Raw genomic sequence first — 19,855 nt, 5'->3', positions numbered from 1 at the left:
AGTTCTGGATTTCTGTGAAACACTACTGTCCTATGCCAATCATAGGAGAGTAATGGAATTTTGTTGCAGGTTTTTAACTTACCATGTGCACAACCAAGCATCAAGAACTTTTTTTAGGAAGCATCAAGAACCTTGATGCTTCCTAAAACAGCATCAAGAACAAGTTAGAAATCATCTTGTGTCAGCTTAATATGAAATCTATACATAGTTATCTACAAATTCAGCACAGCAAAAACAGGTTAACTGGAGATTATTCTTACACATTTTACAGATATCCCCCTTTTAGTTTTGGTGTATTAGAGAGGCTAGAGGGAAGTGCTTGTGTTCCACTCACGTTTCATGAAGATGATTGTATAACGATATAGCTTTTGCAATGTGACTGTGTAATTGTGAAAATCTTGTGGCTGATGCTCATTTTATATACAGCATGGACAGATGAGTAAAAAATATGGATTAAAAATAAATAATAGGGGGAACAAATGTTAAAATAAATTGGTAGATGGAAATACTAGTGGTCGATGAGAGGAAGGGGTAAGGGGTATGATATGTATAAGTTTTTTTTCTTTTTTCTTTTTATTTCTTTTTCTGGAGTGATGCAAATGTTCTAAGAAATGATCAGTGGGGTGGATGACGGTGGCTTAGCAGGCACAGCTCTGGCCTGCCATGCCAGAGACCAGGTTCGATTCCCATTGCCTGCCCTTGCCAAAAAAAAAAAAAAGATCAATGATGACTACACAACTATGTGATGATGTGATGATATTGTGAGCCACTGATTGTATACCATGTATGGAATGTTTGCATGCTAAGAATGCTTGTGTATGCATGTTGATTATCAATAAAAATAGTAAAAATAAATAAAAAAACAAATAAAAAATAAAAGTAACTATAATTGTTTTCATTTTAGTTTAACTGCTGTCATTTAATTGATGCTACATTTGATGTTTTTATTGAACTTTGTTATTTTTATAATGTCTAGGAAAGTATTTTATATATACATATGTTTAGTATAGACAAACTGAACAATACCATTTCATTGAATCCTCTGGAATTAGATACTGTCCTACTATTGTGTTTTAGTTGAAAAAAGGTCTACCAGTTGTTTTGTTTATGGTAGTCTTAGTCTGTTTGGTGTTTGGATTTTGTTTCGATTTGGTTTGCTTTTGGAAAATAAAGCTCTTATAAATCATCACTTTAAATATTTTAAATTTAAAAAAAAGAACACCTAGGGCATTATATAAGATTTTACAAAGATTCCATGCACTATGGTACCTTTCCAGAACCTACAATCTCCAGATGGGTCCCTGGACCAGATAAGTCCTGAAATGCAGAGGGCCCAGCCTCTCCAGAACATCAACAAGTTCCATCCTCCTATCCCATATTATATACAGCCCCCTATAACATGAAAATGTTAGAATGGGCATAGCCCAAATACCACTAAAGAGTGGGACAGAAGGATCAACGTAGATGGTGAAGTTATACAGAGAAAGTCAGGTTTAACAAACTAGTATGATTGCTGAATCAGTATACTGCTATTTCTTTAAGTTTCTAGTATCTTAGAGCAGTTAAAAGTAAATACGTAAAATTGTGGAATTGTAACCCATACCAAATTCTAAAACCTGCTCTACAAGTAATTGTTGTGGCATATTTTGAAATTTATTGGTTTTTTGTATATATGTTATTTTTCACAAAAAAGTTGATTGTGATGATAAATTTCACGTAACATCTATATGGTGATATGTGAACGACTGTATACTACTGACGATTACATAGTATGTGAATATATAATATATAAAAAAGTAATTAATTAAAAAAAAACAATAAAATCAAGGAAATGAAAACACCTAAATTCAAAACTTAACTGAAAATAACAAAAATGAACTATTTTTCTTACATTTTGTTAACATGTATATAAACACAAAATTTCTCATTTGAACCATTTTCATGTGTACAAGTCAGAGATAATACATTCACATTACTGTTCTACTATTGCCACTATCCATTACCAAAACTTTTTCACCACCCCCAACAGAAATTCTGTACTCATGAAGCAATGACTCCTCTTCTCCCCACAATTGTACAGTACCCTGTAATATACTTTCTGTCTCTATGAACTTACTTTTTTCTAGGTATAGTTGATATTAAAAAAATTATACAACATTAAGGAGAAGAAAGAAGTATTTGCAATATATCCCAGAAAAATGTGGGCAGTGAATAAAAAAGCATTTGCAAAGTCCCTTTGAGAGAATGGGAAGAAAGTTGATAGTCAACTTTCCCACTTGAGGAATTCCTGATATTCTCATAAGCAGTGTAAACTCACTGCCCTTCCCTCTTGGGACCTGATTCACAGGGGTATAAGGTTCTCTGACAATGTGGGACAGAATCCCGGGATGAGCTAGGGCCTGGCATCAAGGAATTGAGAAAGCCTTCTTGACCAAAAGAGGGAAGAGAGAAATGAGACAAAATAAAGTTTCAATGGCTGAGAAATTTCAGAGTTACAAGGTTATCCTGGAGGTTATTCTTATGCATTATATAGACATCCCTTCCTTAAAACTCCAGAGAACAGTTAATGGGTTGCAGTACATAAGCAAGTGATGAATTATAAAATGTAGCTTAAAAAAGGGTAGATCATGGTGTCATTCCTGGCTCTTACCCAGCATGTTGTAGAGCCAGTGGTTGCTCCCAATGTGGGTCTGTGACCCTGTTCCAGAGAGGGCAGAGTAATCCCTATGCATATACTAAGTTGCCTGTGTTTGGTGCCAATACATCAGGTGGCAGTCTGATACACTAAACTAGGAAACTATTCTATGGCTCACAACTCCAAAATGTGCCCTGCAAGCAAAAAAGCAGTTTGCAGACAGCTAAAGTAGCACAAGATCAATTACATCACAGTGGCCTGCAGGAAAGAATTACCTACTTTAAGTCCTATAACAAAGCACCCAGGGAGAAAGTCTATTTCACAAAGAATAGAGGGGGCATTTGATTTCCTGTAAATGGGGGGACACCTAAGGCCAAGAGCAAACATAAGCCCAGAACAAGACATCAGAAAAGACGGAGAGGAACCTGCACTTCACACTCACCTCAAGTTGATCTCACGCGGCACGGGACAGCGGAGGGGCTGCCGAGCCGGCGGGAAAGCGGAGGAGGCGGAGGGGCTCTCACCAGTACGATGGGGCGTTGACAGGAACGGGCCGAGCTGCACCACCCGGCTCGGCGCCTGTGAAGCCGGCAGCTCCTCTCTGGGCGTACGGCGTATCCCTCGCCGCCAGCCGCTGGGGTGTTTTCAAGCAAACTCCGGTGGCGGGCCAGGTGGCGGGCCAGGCGGCGGCGGTGGCGGCACCTGTCCGCATCCCGGACAACGTCTGCACTGCACCGCTCCCACCGCACGCCCAGGCCGCCGGCTTGCGCGCGCCATGAAGTGGGGCGGGGCGCACGCGCGGCTGAGAGGAAGGTTGGGCGGGGCGCACGCGCGGCCGAGAGGGAGGTTGGGCGGGGCGCACGCGCGGCCGAGAGGGAGGTTGGGCGGGGCGCACGCGCGGCCGAGCGGGAGGATGGGCGGGGCGCACGCGCGGCCGAGAGGGAGGTTGGGCGGGGCGCACGCGCGGCCGAGAGGGAGGATGGGCGGGGCGCACGCGCAGCCGAGAGAGAGGGAGGACGCGGTGCTCGCCCAGCCAAGAGGGAGAGAGGATGGAGCTCACGCACTGCTGTGCAGGACTCGCCCAAAGCCGCTAGCGGGGGGAGGCCGTGCTCACCTTGGTCCATGGACGCCGGTGCGGCCGCAGCATAAACAAGCCAGGTCAGTGGGTGTTCGGCTGTTCACGTAAGTCCCTCCCGTACACCCCAGCTAGTGTTCTCGCCTCCTCCTGAGACTGAGCCGGTGCTCACCCCCACCGCCATATTAAGAGGATTCAGCCACAGCGGACTAGCGGTTCTTCTCTCTCCCCACGTGGTTTCAGGGGTCTCCTCAGACCCTGGGGACCATGGTAATGTCTATAGCTTCCCTGACCTCAAGGAGAACCGACCTTACGAGGCTGAAAGGGAAGTGCTGTTACCACAGCTGGGCTCCTAGAAAATACAAGCCCCATGCAGAGTACTCCAGTATACCCCACCTTCTTTATCCTTAGATCCACTATTTTAGCATTTTGCCTTCATCTGTCATCTGTTTTCTGAACATTTGAGAGCAAGTTGTATACATAATACTTCTATGTAATTTCCTATGAACAAGGTTATTAATTTATGTAATCACCTTATGTGCAGTTATCGAATTCAAGAAATTTAACAATTTTTCCTTAGGCTGCGACAGTGTCCTTGAGCCCTTTCTCCTCCGTTCTTAGTTCCCACCCAGTATCTGTATTACATTTGTCATTTTCTCTTTCTTTTTTTAATTGTATAAAGATGTATATAACATAAATCTTCCCATCCCAACCCCTCCCAAGTATACCATTCATTGGAATTAGTCATAGTATTAGGTATCCTCACCACCAGGCTGTTAGAACTTTATCTTCACACCAATCAGAAACCCTATACTCATTTTGCATGAACTCCCCATTACCCCTGCTCCCCACTTCTAGTAACCTGCACTCCTACTTTGTGTCTCTGTGAATTTGTGTATTCTTGAATAATCGTTTTTTGGTTACCATGAGCTTAAATCCTAAATCTGTAACAATCTAGTTTGCTTTGATACCATGTTAAATTCAAGAGTAGCTGGGTGGGCGATGGTGGCGCAGTGGTTCTCGCCTGCCATGCTGGAAACCTGGGTTCATTCCCAGTGCCTGCCCATGTGAAAAAAAAAAAAAAAGGAGTAGACACAAACTGTATACCTATACCCCTTTTTCCCTCCACCTTGATGTAGTTCGTGTCACAAATTACGTTTCCATATAATGAGTCAAACCACTGATATATCATTACGTTTTGTGAATTTGCCTTTTATTAGATCCTATAGCAAGTGAGAAGTGGGCTTACAGACCAAGAATGCAATCATTTGTGTTTAAATTTATATTTATTCATGCTATTATCTTTACCAGAGATCTTTGTTTCCTTGTGTGGCTTCAATCGTCTGTTGGGAGATTTCCCTTCAATTTGGAAAATTCTAATTAGCATTTCTTTCAGGGCAAGCCTAGTAGTGGCAGAGTCTGCAGCTTTTGTTATCTGGTTATGTCTTAATCTCACATTTTTGAAAGGCTTAATTTTGTTGGATATAGAATTCTTGGTTGGCAGTTTCTTTTGCTTTCAGCACTTATCTTTGCACTGCCTTGCCTCTATGGTTTTGGAAGAGAAGTTGGCATTTAATCTTATTCAGGTGCCCTTGTATGTGTTTTATTCCTTCTCTATTGTGGCTTTCGGAAATCTTTATCTTTGCCATTCAACAGTTTGCTTATAACATGGTATGGTACATATCTTTTTGAATTTATCCTGTTTGGAGTTCATTTTATATATTGGATGTGTTAGATTGTTAGTTTTAAATGAATTAACATTTTAAGGATTTCTCAGTTTTAGTTTCTAATACTATAAATATCTATAGATATAACTTACATAAGCAAAAGCTTTTGGAGGTTCACAGTTTGGAAAAGAGTGAAGTTATCCTGGAACCAAAAAGTTTGAGAACTGCTTTGCTAGTCTAGTGGATAGTAGCTTACTGGTTGATATCTCCACTTTTCTGTTATTCTCGCCCCAATTCCTTCCTGGACTAATCTCTGAAAAATGTTAAATCAAGCAGGACACCTTCTATGTGAAACTCTAATGGCTTCCCCACTGCTCTTAGAATAATATTAACATGGACTGAGAGGTTTTGCATGATGATAAGCCTTCTGCCTACCTCTCCATTCCCTGCTGATGCATTCCTTCCTCTTGCTCCCTTGGTTCTTGCCACATTGACTTTTTTGGGGGGTACATGGCCTGGAATCGAACCCAGGTATTCTTCCACATTGCCTTTTTATTTTTATTTTAAATATTTTTACTGAGAAATCTTCACATACATACATTCCATACATGGTATACAATCAAAAGCCACAGTGACTTTTTTAAAAAATATATTTTATTGAGGTGTTTTCACACACATGGATTTCACCCGAAGTATACAATCAGTGGCTCACAATTTCTTCACATAATTGTGTATTCATTACCATGATCATTTTTAGAACGTTTGCATCACTGTAGAAAAAGGAATAAAAGGAAAAAAAGAAGAAATTCATACATCCCATACACCTTAACCCTCCCTCTCATTGACCACTAGTATTTCAATCTCCCCCCTTTTTTTGCCCCTTGTCCTCCCTATTATTTATTTACTTTTTGCTCTTATTTCTTTACTCATCTGTCCATACCCTAGATAAAGGGAGCTTCAGACACAAGGTTTCACAAACACACTGTCACATAGTAAAAGGTGTATAGTTACACAATTATCTTCAAGAAGCAGGGCTACTGGAATACAGTTCAACACTTTCAGGTACTTCCCTCTTCTGTTGTTGTTGTTTTTAAATTGATGAAACTTAACAGATATCTCATACATAGTGTACAGTCAGTGGCTCACAATATCATTACATGGTTGTGTATTCATTACCATGACAACTTTTTTGAACATTTGCATCACTCCAGAAAAAGAAATAAAAAGGAGAAATAGAAAAAGCTCATATATATCATACCCTTTACCCCCCCTCTCATTCACAACTAGTATTTCTGTCTACCCAATTTCTTTTAATAAATAATTTATTTATTGTTTCCCCTATTGTTTGCTTATTTTTTACCCATATTTTTTACTCATCTGTCCATACCCTAGATAAAAAGAGCATCAGACACAAGTTTTTCACAGTCACACAGTTACACTGTAAAAGTTGTATCATTATACAGTCATCTTCAAGAAACAGAGCTATTGAAACACAGCTCTACAGTTTCAGGTACTCCCCTCTAGCCACTTCAATAAACCATAAACTAAAAATGGGTATCTATATAATGCATGAGAATAATCTCCAGGATAACCTTTCAACTCTGTTGGAAATCTCTCAGCCACTGACACTTATTCTCATTTCTCTCTCCCTGTTTTTGGTCAGGAATGTTTTCTCAGTCACTTGATGCTGGGTCCCAGCTCATCCTGGGATTTCTGTCCCACATTGCTAGGGAGATTTATACTCTTGGTAGTCATGTCCCATGACAGGGTGAGAACAGGGAGTTCACTTGCTATGTGGCTTAGAGCAACAAAATAGGTTATCTGGGGGTAACTCTTAGGCCTGATTTTAAGTAGGTTTAGCATATCTTTTGCAGGAATAAGTTTCATAGAGGTGAATCCCAAGATTGAGGGCTCAGCCTGATAATTTGGTCATGCCCAGTCACATTGACTTTTTAGTTCCTTTACCTGTTAGAAATTTTGTCCTGCCTCAGAACTTTTGTACAGTTTGTTCTTGCTACCTGAGCTGCCTCCCGTGCTTTCCATTCCTCCTCATCCTCAAATTCAGTGCAAAGGTCAGTTTCTTATGGAAATTGTCCCTGACTGTCGAGGGTAGTTTGGGATTCCCTATTGCATTTTCTCAGAGATCCTTGTTTTTTTGTCATAACATTCATTAGTTTTAAATTTTATATATTTATATGATTATTTGATTACTGCTTTCTGTAAAGATGGGACTGTAGCTGTTAACTGTTGTGTCACCAGAGCCGAATACTTGGTAATATTTGCTTACAAATGAATCTAGGTAATCATGCATAATAATATGTATTTAACAGTAACTACTTATTGTTGAGTCCTTACTGGGTGCTATTAGGCCTTATGTACATATAATTTCATGGCTCTTGCCATGTCATCTTAAACTGCTCTCCCTTTTGCTCACTCTCCAACCACAACTCTTGACTGCCTCAGGATGTTTGTCTTCTCTCTGCTTATGGTTCTTTTACAACTTTTCTTAGCCATTGATCCTCATATGAAGCACAGAACACAGAAAATGATTTGAATGACTTGCCAGTTTTTCCTCAAGGATGGTACACAACTAACATAAATTTAATTATATAGGAGAACTGAATTTTTTACATACTGTGTGCAGTTTGCTAGTGAATGTTTTTCAACTAGCTTTCCAGGAAGAAAAGCCTTGACTCATAGCGTTTTCTAATTTCCATGGTGTAAATACTCTCACGATGGTAGATTTCAAGCTATCAAAATGAAAATGCCTCACAAAATTCCTGAAAATTTGATAGTCTGAGCTGGTAGGAGCCATTACTTACAGTAGATTATCTTAGGGCAGGGGTTGGGCAAAGTGTGGCAGACCTTCCATTTATTTATGTGCTGATGGCTGCTTTCAGAATAGGCCAGTATGGCACACACAGTAGAAAATATTTTGTCTATCCCTTGTAAAAGGGAAAAATTGCTGACCGCTGTCTTTATGGCATTAGGGCTTTGTGTTCTAGAGCTTGTTAGGCTGTCCCTCAAATTCCTCATTGCAAAGTTTAGCAAGACTTCTAGAACAGTGCTGTCCAATAGAAATATTATGAGTCACATTTGTAATTTAAAAATTTGTTTTTCCCTTCAGACCCTCAAGGGACTTCCCAATATTTTTAAAGTATCAGCTGACTATAGTCTGAGATGTAACCTGTTATTATATTAAGTTATACAAAATTACAAAGTCTCTTTCCTGTTCTGGACTCCTGGAGTTTGGGTTGCTAAAATGAGCTATCTAGACAGATCTCATATACTCTGCCTTGGTCTCATACAGTAAATGGAGGTCTAGAGTGCATACACTATCATCTTTTACCCTGTATTCCAATTTACCTTAGACCCAGCCAGATTGGCTTAGTTTTCCCCATACCCCTCTACTGTTGACTATTTGTCCAGTAACGAACCTTTGAAATAGTTCATGTGAGAACTTATTTATGATTGTAGGTTTAATTGTTGATATACATGGTACTACGATACATCCTCTTTAAATCATATTCACCTTCACTATGACAGTGTTACTTATAAACCCACTAATTAGCTCATCATTTCTATTTGCTTGCATTGAATTCAGCCTCTTTGGGTATCCTTTCCCCATCTCCAGCTTTGGAGTGGCTCTAGGTCTGTGTGATAGTTAGGTTCTGGTATCATCTTGGTCAGGTGATGTGTCCACTTGTCTGGTCCTGAAAGTGCTGGCTTGACTGTTGCTACAAGGCTATTTCATGTCTGGTTGATAAACCAGAAGGCTAGTTTATTAAATCATCAGTCAGTTGATTGCAGCTGTGGCTGATTACATCTACCATCAACTAAAGGACATCTCCCACCAACAGGATAATCTAATCAGATAAACTATTAATCAAGGAGAGAGACATTTTCACTGTTTTTTTTTCAGCCAGTGAACCTCTCCTGTGGAGTTCCTTAAAACCTTTCATTAGACCCAGTCTTGGGGTTTGTTCATATGAAACTCAACCCCACGAAGGCCTTAAAAAAATTTTAAGGCCTACTTAAAATTAGGCCCAAGAGTCACCCCCAGGAGAACCTCTTTTGTTGCTCAGATGTGGCCTCTCTCTCTCAGCCAACATGACAAGCAAACTCACTGCCCTCCCCCTCTGTACGTGGGACATGACTCCCAGGGGTGTGGACCTCCTTGGCAACGTGGGACAGAAATCCTAGAATGAGCTGGGACTCAGCACCAAGGGATTGAGAAAACCTTCTTGACTGAAAGGGGGAAGAGAGAAATGAGACAAAATAAAGTGTCAATGGCTGAGAGATTCCAAATGGAGTTGAGAGGTTATCCTGGAGGTTTTTTTAATGCATTAAATAGTTATCCTCTTGTTAGTCAAGATGTAATGGAAAGGCTGGAGGGAAGTGCCTGAAAATGTAGAGCAGTGTTCCAGTGGCCATGTTTCTTGAAGATGATTATATAACGATATAGCTTTAGCAGTGTGACTGATTGTGAATACCTTGTGTCTGATGCTTCTTTTATCTACAGTATGGATGGATGAATAAAACAAATGGATTAAAAATAAATAAATAATAGGGGGAACAAATGTTTAAATAAATTTAGTAGATTGAAATGCTAGTGATCAGTAAAAGGGAGGGGTAAGGGGTATGGTATGTATGATTTTTTTCTATTTTCTTTTTATTTCTTATTCTGAATTGATGCAGATGTTCTAAGTAATGATCATGATGAATATACAACTATGTGATGAAAAAATGTTCATATTGTATGTTGATTGGTGTGCTGGTTTGAAAGGAAGTATGCCCCCTAAGAAAAGCCATGTTTTGATATAAATCCTATTTCTTAAAGGTAGAATAATCCATATTCAGTACTGTATATTTGAAACTGTAATGAGATCATCTCCCTGGTTGATGTGATTTAGTTAAGAATGGTTGTTAAACTGGATTAGGGGATGACATGTCTCCACCCATTTGAGTGGGTCTTGGTTAGTTTCTGAAGTCCTATAAAAGAGGAAATATTTTGGAGAATGAGAGACTCAGAGAGTGCAGAGAATGCTGCAGCACCACGAAGCAGAGAGTCCACCAGCCAGCGACCTTTGGAGATGAAGAAGGAAAACGCCTCCTGGGGAGCGTCATGAAACAGGAAGCCAGGAGACAAAGCTAGCAGATGACACCATATTTGCCATGTGCCCTTCCAGCCAAGAGAGAAGCCCTGACTGTGTTCGCCGTGTGCCATCTCACTTGAGAGAGAAACCCTGAACTTCATCAGCCTTCTTGAACCAAGGTATCTTTCCCTGGATGCCTTTGATTGGAAATTTCTATAGACTTGTTTTTAATTGGGACATTTTCTCATCCTTAGAACTGTAAACTAGCAACTCATTAAATTCCCCTTTTTAAAAGCCATTCCATTTCTAGTATATTGCATTCCAGCAGCTAGCAAACTAGAACAATTGGTTTTATTAATAAAAATTTAAAAGAAAAAAGTAGCATACAGTAAAGCAAACAAAAAACCTTCACTGGAGCTGCAGCTTGACAGCCTGTCCTACAGATTTTGGACTTCTGTTTCCACAGTCATAAGACCAACCTTTGTAAATCTCATATTTACAGATATTTTCTTTGGTTCTATTTCTTTAAAGAACCCTGACCAATACAGTCTGCTATATTCTATAATGTAACGTGAGACTACTTTTACCGAAGTCATAATACTGAAATCATACAGTATCTGTCATTTTCTGTCTTTCTTAGTTCACTCAGCATTATGTCCTGAAGGTTCATTCACGTTGTCATATGCTTTGAGACCTCATTTGGTCTTAACTGCTGCATAATATTCCATCATAGGTACATACCATATTTTTGTTTATCCACTTGTCTATTGATGGGCACTTGGATTGTTTCTGTAATTTTAATTATTGTAAATAATGCTTCCATGAACATTGGGTGCATGTGTCTGTTCATGTCACTGCTTTCAGCTCTTCTGGGTGTATACTAAGTATTGGTACTGCTGGGTTATGGGTTATCTCAATATTTAGTTTTCCAAGGAATTGCCAGACTGTCTTCCATAGCAGTTGCACCATTATACATTCCCGCCAACAGTGAATAAGTATTCCAATTTCTCCATATCCTCTATTTTTCTGTTTAATTGCAGCCATTGTTATTATTTTTATATAGGGGGTAAGATAGGGGTCTTTTTTCATTCTTTTAGCTATTGATATCCAATTCTACCATGCATGTTTATTGAGAAGACTGTTCAGTCCAAGTTCATTGGATTTCGGGGCCTTACTGAAGATCAGTTGTCCATAGATTTGGTGGTCTATCTTCGCAGTCTTGGTTCGATTCCACTGGGAGGTAACTTCTGTCTTTGTGTTTTCACCACTGTGACTTTATAGTAAGCTTTAAAGGCAGGAAGTGTTAGCTCTTACTTTGCTCTTCTTTTTAAAGATATTTTTAGCTATTTAAGGCCTCTTTCCCTTCTAAATAAATTTGATAACTAGCTTATCCAAGTCTTCAAAGTAGGTTGTTGGAATTTTGATTGATATTGCATTGATCAATTTGGGTAGAATTGACATCAGCCTTCTTAAAATCATGAGTGTGGAATGTCTTTTCATCTTTTCTTTTAGCAATGTTTTGTAATTTTCTGTGTACATTTCTAGATATTTGATTCTTTTGGTCACTATAGTGAATGGGATTTTTTCCTTAATTGTCTCCTCAACTGGGTCATTGTGTATTGAGGTATTCCTGATTTTTGTACACTGATCTTGTTGTATCTTGTCACTTGGCTGAATTTGTTTCTTAACTCCATTAGCTTTGCTGTAGATTACTCTGGGGTGTCTAAGAAAAGGATCATGTCATCTGCAAATAATGAAAATTTTACTTCTTCCTTTCCTGTTTGGATACCTTTTATATTTCTTTCTCCTGACTAATCTCTCCAGCTAAGAATTCTTGTACAACATTGAATAATAATGGTGGCAGTTGGCATCCTTGTCTTGTTACTGATCTTAGGGGGAATGGTTTCAGTCTCTTATCATTAAGTATGATGCTGGCTGTGGGTTTTTCATATTTGCCCTTTATAATAATTGAGAAAGTTTCCTTTCATTCCTATCATTTCAAGTGTTTTTATCAGGAAAGGATGCTGAATTTTGTCAGTTTTTTTATCATCAGTTGATATGATTGTGTGATTTTTCCCTTTCAATTTGTTAATGTGCTGTATTACATTGATTGATTTTCTTCTCTTGAACCACCCTTGCATTCTTGGTGTAAACCCCATTTGGTCATGTGATACAATTCTTATAATGTGTCTTTGGATCTGATTTGCTATTATTTTGTTGAGAATTTTCACATCTATATTCATTAGGGAGATTGGTTTGTAGTTTTCCTTTCTTGTATTGTCTGTATCTGATTTTGGTATTAGAGTGATGTTAGCTTCATAAAATGAATTAGTGTTCTTTTTCTATTATTTTTTAGAAGGGTTTGGGCAGGATTGGTGTTCGTTCTTTCCTGAATGTTTGATAAAATTCCCTTGTGGAGCCATCTGGTCCTGGACTTTTCTTTGTGGGAAGATTTTTTTTTAAAATATTCATCATCATGATCATTTCTTAGAACATCTGCATCAATTCAGGAAAAGCAATAAAAAGAAAACAGAAAAAAATTCATAGATATCATACCCCTTACTGTGGGAAGATTTTTGACAACTAATTGGATCTCTTTACTTGTAAATGGTTTATCGAGCCCTTCTGTTTCTTCTCTAGTCAGTATAGGTAGTTCTTGTATTTTTAGGAATTTTTCCATTTCACCCAAGTTGTCTAGTTCATGGTGTTCTCTTATGATTTTTAAAAATTTCTTCAGGGTCCATGGTAGTGATTTGCTTCTCATTTCTGATTTTATTTGCATCTTCTTTTCTTCTTTGTTAGTCTAGGCATTCATCAATTTTATTGATTTTCTTGAAGAACCAGCTTTTTGATTTTGTTGATTCTTTCTGTTGTTTTATTGTTCCCCAGTTTATTTATTTCTGCTTTAATTTTTGTTATTTCTCTTCTTTTATTTGCTTTGGGAGTAGTTTGCTGTTTTTTTCTCTCAATTCTCCAGGTGAGCATTTAAGCACTCAAGTGTTGATCATTGTTTTTTTTAATATAGGCATTTATTGCAGTAAATTTCCCTTTCAGCACTGTCTTTGCCACATCCCATAAGTTTTGATGTGTTGTAGTCTCATTATCATTCGTTCCAGATATTAACCAATTTCTCTAGCAATTTCTTCTTTGACCCACTGATTATTTAAGAGTGTGTTGTTTAATCCCCATATATTTGTGAAAGCTTTGGTTCTTTGGTGACTATTAATTTCTGCTTTCATTCCATTGTTGTCAGAGAAAGTACCTTGGATAATTTCAATCTTATTAAATTTATAAAGACCCAGTTTGTGTCCCAGCATATGATCTGTCCTGGAGAATGTTCCATGTGTGCTAGAAAAGAGGGTATAGGGCAGACCGTGGTGGCTCAGTAGGCAAGAACGCTTCCCTGCCATGCCAGAGGACCTGGGTTCGATTACCGGTGCCTGCCCATGTATTAAAAAAAAAAAGAAAAGAGCGTATATCCTGGTGTTTTGGGGTGTAATAATATATTTATGTCTATTAGATCTAATTCAGTCTCCCATTTTTTAGGTTCTCTGTTTCTTTGTTGATTCTCTGGTTGTCCTATATATATAGTGTAGAGTGATGTATTGAAGTCTCCTACTGTTATTTTTGAAATGTCTACAGGTCCCTTCAGTTTTGCCAGTGTTTGCCTCCTGTACTTTGGATTTCCTTGATTGGGAGCATAAATATTTATGATTGTTATTTCCTCTTGGTGAATTGTCCCTTTTTAATTAATATGTACTGTCCTTTGTCTCTTATGACATCTTTACGTTTAAGGTCTATTTTATATGATACTACTGTAGCTACTACTGCTTTCTTTTGGTTACAGCTTGCACAGAACATCTTTTTCCATCCTTTCACTGTCAATCTAATTGTGTCCTTGGGTCTAACATGCATCTCTTGTAAACAGCATATGGCAGATCCTCCCCACTCTGCACCCCCCGGGGATGGCTGTTTCTAGCACCTGACCAGAGACTGCTCCCAAAGTCTGGGAGGCACGGCTCTTGTAGTGGACAGCCAAGGCCATCTTTGGGCCCCCCACGGATGCTGCTAGCTGTTGGGCTGTTCAGAGAGGTCTCTTCAGCAGCTAGGGCAGGTTGGAGTGGAAGGATGGTCAGTGCCCTCCAGTATGCACTGCACTCCACCCCCAGTAGGGGGATCATGGTCTGTCTGACCCACCCTGCTTTCCTCATCCTGAACCCCCCTTCTCTGTCTTCCCCCAAACACTGTGGAGACCCTTTTTGATTACTCATGCCCTGGGACCACAGTCCTGGTCTTTCTTTACCCTCCCCCATCCTATCTTGTGAATTCAAGATATGGAGCAGGGGTGAATTCAGTCCACTCCACTCTGCCATCTTTGATGGCTATGTTTTATATTTTTTGCATGGGCAGGCACCGGTAATCAAACCCAGGTCTCTGGCACTGCATGCAAGAACTGCCACTGAGAGGTGGCTACGTTTTTAACATGTGATATAATACCTGGGTATTAGTGGGTCATTTGGAGGATTTTGTGACATAGTATGTGCAAAGTTTATATGCTGTACTTCTATTGGTTTCTTTCCTCCTTTACCTTTTTGTTTGCCAGTGAATTATGTTTTAAGTTTCTGGAGTAGAAGGAAGCATAGCATATGCATAGTGAGACATTTTTAGTTTGTTGATCTTTGTTAGATTTAGATCATAGAAACTCTTTTGGAAAATAGATTTTTATATATAATATGCACTAACATTTGTGGCTATGTGTTCAATTTTATGTTTATAAAAAGATGCCTTCCTCATATACCTGTTCCTCAGTGTAGTTGCTTTTCATACTTGACGTCTTTTGTTAGATTTATGTAATATTTTAAATAAGGTAATCAAATGTCAGGCATTTGGATACCTATTGCATATGGGTAATTTATCTTTCATGAACATGTTTTTATATGACATTAGCAATTTTAAATAAAGAACTGATTGAAAAATAGAACAGATCCTTGAAGGAATTTTGAGTTAAAATAATGGCAAATGTTGAATGTTGTATATTGTTCATATATCTGTTCAAAAAATTCTTGTTGTTTGTGTTTGGTTCTACAGGAAATGAAGTTAATGTTTGTGTTTTATCTCCAGAGCTTAATTAAGGTTTATTCTTTTGATAGATTGCAAGGTTTTTCTATTTAATAAGTTTTTTTATTTAATGAAAGTGTTCTGGTTTGCTAGCTGCCAGAATGCAATATACCATGAACAGAATGGCTTTTTAAAAGGAAAATTTAATAAATTGCTAGTTTACAGTTCTAAAGCTGATAAAATGTCCCAATTAAAAAAAGTCCATAGAAATGTCCAATCAAAGGCATCCAGGGAAAGATACCTTGGTTCAAGAAGGCCAATGAAGTTCAGGGTCTCTGTCTCTCAAGTGAGAAGGCACATGGTGAACACAGGGTTTCTCTCTCATCTGGAAAGGCACATGGTGAACACAGCATCATCTACTAGCTTTCTGTCCTGGCTTCCTGTTTTGTGAAGCTCCCCAGGAGGCATTTTCCTTCATCTCCAGAGGTCACTGGCTGGTGGACTCTCTGTTTTGTGTTGCTGCAGCATACTCTGCTCTCTCTGAATCTCTTATAGGATTGTAGTAAACTAATCAAGACCCACCCAAATGGGTGGAGACATGCCTCCACCTAATTCAATTTAATGACCACTCTTGATTAAATCACATCTCCAGGGAGATGGTCTAATTGCAGTTTCAAGCATACAATACTGAATAGGGATGAGAAGAAATGGCTGCCTTTACAAAATGGAATTTAGATTAAAACATGGCTTTTCTGGGGTACATACATCCTTTCAAACTGGCACAGAAAGAAAGAGGCAGAGACTGTTTATATGCAGGTTTGGATTGTGGGAATGTAAGGGGTGACAATGTTTCTTTAACCATTTTAAAATCAGATTAACTCCATTTTTAAAATGTTTCTAGTTCACAGTTTATGTTAACAATATTTGATCATTACATGTGTGTGAATGCTGTAACTAAGCGTTTTTCACATATTTCTTAATTCTCCCATCAGTTGTACAGGAAAAATGTATCAATTTTACAATTGAGGAAACAAGCTCAGTGGCAAGGTCACAACAGCTAAGTTAAGTGACAGAATCAAGAATTGATTTCAGGTCTGTGTCTCCAAAACATTCTTTTCTAATGTAGTTATACTTTTATTCTCCCCATCTCACACCATTTTTGTGTTTCATTTTCTTCTCCCAAACAGTCAAGAACAGGAAGTAAGCAAAGTGGGCCCTGAACAGCTGATATTGGTATCATAAAAAGTTATTACTTTATTAAATCTTACATGTTTCATTTCAGGACAGAAAATTCTTTCTGTGTTCTATTTTTTTTATCATTTTCTAACTCTTGGTTATTTATTTGCCATTTCTTCCATAGATTAAAAACAGCAAAATTTAAATTTAATTTAGTTTTAAGACAAGAACTGACAGTCTGGTAGAAAAGCAGATATGAATACCTTGAGAGTCTGAAACCTAATCACTAAATTGCAGAATAGCAATTGCTATTCATACCGGTAACTCAGTATTATCAAAAGTAAGTTATAGTCAATAGAATTGAAAACAGTTTTGGTGCTCATAGTGGATAAACTTCAACTAGTTGGAGAACCCACTGATGTGAAATCTGATGTTTAGACAATGTTGAGTAATGGAGGGGCTCCTGATTATTGTTTTCTACATGCTGGATTGATTTCAAATCAGCAGATTCTTTGAGGTGCATGAAAATATTTGATATTGTGGTTGGTGAGAAAGTATCTCAGTTTTCAACTCCTGGCCTGTTGGTTACATCATAGGTTGTGCAAAACCAGAATAGGAACCACATGTATTTGTAGAAATTGTGGATCCTTAGAGATCCATTCTGTCATGTATTTTTCAATTTGAGTTGGTGGCCACATGAAGTTAAGGAAAAAGTTAAGTGTATGTGTGTGTGTGTGTGTGTACATATATATACTTAAATACTAAAGTTGGAAATAATAAAAATTACAAGTTCCTTCCTGGTTTCCATTCTTCTCTAGATATGAGATGAAAACACGTTGTGTCATTTGTTGCAATGAATTTTGTGTGTCTGCAGAGGGATAGTGTCTGGGTTGTCTTTGTTTAAAGCAGGTTTGAGATTTTCCAAGATTGTTAATTAAAAATTTTTTCCACGTAAATACTTAGCTTAAACGATTTTGTGTTGTTGTTTAATAAAAGCCCCGTAGATAAAGATCAGACATGAAAGTAAAGTTCAAATGTTAGATAAAAAAATTCTAGAAATTTTGAAGCCAGTGTAAACAATTTCCTGCTGCTTTTTTTTTTGTTTGAGGGGAGGGGAGCAAAATAGAAGTTTTAAAGACACCTGAAATATGTGCAGAATTTTTACCCCTTCTACAAGTCATTTAGATGAAACAGCAGTGTTTTAAATTGATCATATTTGGATTTTAAAAGATCTATATAGTTTATTTGGAAAATTACATCATATCTATTTGCTATGGTCCAATTAAAATTAAGATGTCTTTGATTTTGTTTCAGATGGAGTGACAGCTGAATTTATAAAGAGTTATTTATCTCCTGTTTTTTTTTTACTGGTTTGGTTTAAGCTTTGGATACTTTATAGAGAACAAATCAGTAACACATTGGTCTTCTACTGGGTAGTTAAAATCCCTGAATTGTTTGGCAGTGCTTGTTTATGATTTCAAATTTAATTTTTATACAAACTGAATGTTTTATAAAGACTGGTGGTCACTATGCAGTTCACTTTTGAACATATAGTACTAGAATTATAGCTGTGCCTTATTACCATTTGTAAAATAATGTTTTCCTGGGAAAATGTTTTCTGATTTTCAGCATGAAGTACCATAAACTAATACTAATTACCTTTGGTAGCATTCAGAACCAAGAGTTCCATGAGTTTGGAAGATTCTAGTATCAATGCCATTAATTGTTAACAGCTCTGTAGTTCTGTAAGAGAAGATGGTTTCTCATGGGTCTGTCGGTACTTTGGTTACCTCAGGTTTTGTGGTGAGAATTGAAAGAGATAGGTGTCAGATGCAGTGTAGCTGCCTAATAAAATAGGGATGTAAAATAGGGATGTAAATGATTTTTTGTATGTGTGCCATAGGATTATACTCTTCCGCATCTAGAACATGTTAGAGAATCCCTTAGTCTCTCCAGAAAGTCCTGATTATCCTTAAAATCCTGACATTTGTAACCATGCTTAAAGAGAAGGATGCTCTAGTTCTTAAATATTACAAAGGGCTCAAGTGAACTGTTGCTGTTCTGTGAACTTCAGAGATTGCTGCTCTTTTGTCTATCAGGTTTTAACTGTCCCCACCAGATAAGATGCTCTTGTCAGACCTGCTTATAGGTGATCATCTCTTATTCTTGGGTGATTACTTCTGTTACTGTTTCTCCTACTCAAAACAAGGGTTTCTTCATCCCAATTCCTTTCAGATGATCTACCAAGACAAGGCATATTTAGCTTTCTAGTGAATCACTTGAATTTGGAATGCTCAGGAAAGTTGGCTACCTGAATTTTGACTTCCTGTTGTTTCTTATGTACAGGACATTCTCAAGTCAACTTTTAAAAGCTGTTTTCATTGAAGTATGGCACAGAAGGATGCACACATCATAAATGTACATCTCCATGTATTAGTACAAAGGTCAAGAGGTAGAACATTGCCCATACCTCAGAAGTCCCTTTGTGATTGTTTACTGTCGCTACCTTTCCCAAAGGTATACACTATTTTCACTTTGACACATGGATTTGGTTCTTTTTTTAAAAAAAGAACACTTTATATAAATGAAATCAAAGATTATGTTCATTTGTTATTGACTTCTTTTGCTATACATTGAGGAATCCATGATGACATGTGGTTGTCAGTTCGATTTCTGTCATTGTACATAACATTCAATAAAATCAATATATCACAATTTAGTCTGCAATTGATGAACATTTGATTGGTTCAAGTTTTTTGCTAATATAAGTAATTTTTGTGAACTTCCTTGAATGTGTCTTTTGGTGCACCTTTGGACACATAATTTGTTAGATGAAACCCCAGGTGTGAATTGTTGGGCCCTAGGGTATGCATATGTTCAGCTTCTCCTGGGAAATATTTTTCCAAAATGCATCGGTTTGTACTTCTATTGCTAGTGAATGTGGGTTCTGATTGATTTACATCAATATTGGCAGTATTTGGGTATTATTAGTTTTTAAATTGGACCATTAAATATATGTATCTCTGATTTTAATTTGAAGTTATCTGATTATTCATTCAGAGAGCACTTTTTCCTGAATTTTATTAGCTATTTTGATGTCATTTTTGTGAAGTTCCTTTTTAAGTTTTTGACCAGTTTTTATTGGACT

The 19,855-nt window shown here is 37.8% G+C and overlaps 1 long non-coding RNA gene across 2 annotated transcripts in view; it reads left to right on the top strand.

Annotated features, from left to right (window-relative positions):
• Positions 1–3,614: 3,614 nt before the first annotated feature.
• The window catches only part of LOC143672623 (uncharacterized), a 42,855-nt gene continuing 26,614 nt past the window's right edge, over positions 3,615–19,855 (top strand). For both annotated transcript variants that reach the window (XR_013169921.1, XR_013169922.1), the window contains exon 1: positions 3,615–3,793. This is a non-coding gene — a long non-coding RNA (uncharacterized LOC143672623). The remainder of the gene's footprint in view (positions 3,794–19,855) is intronic.

Source organism: Tamandua tetradactyla, chromosome Y, assembly GCF_023851605.1.
Source record: "Tamandua tetradactyla isolate mTamTet1 chromosome Y, mTamTet1.pri, whole genome shotgun sequence".
NCBI lineage: Eukaryota > Metazoa > Chordata > Mammalia > Pilosa > Myrmecophagidae > Tamandua > Tamandua tetradactyla.
Note: the sequence above shows the minus strand (reverse complement) of the source record. Positions and strands in the feature narration are given on the sequence as shown.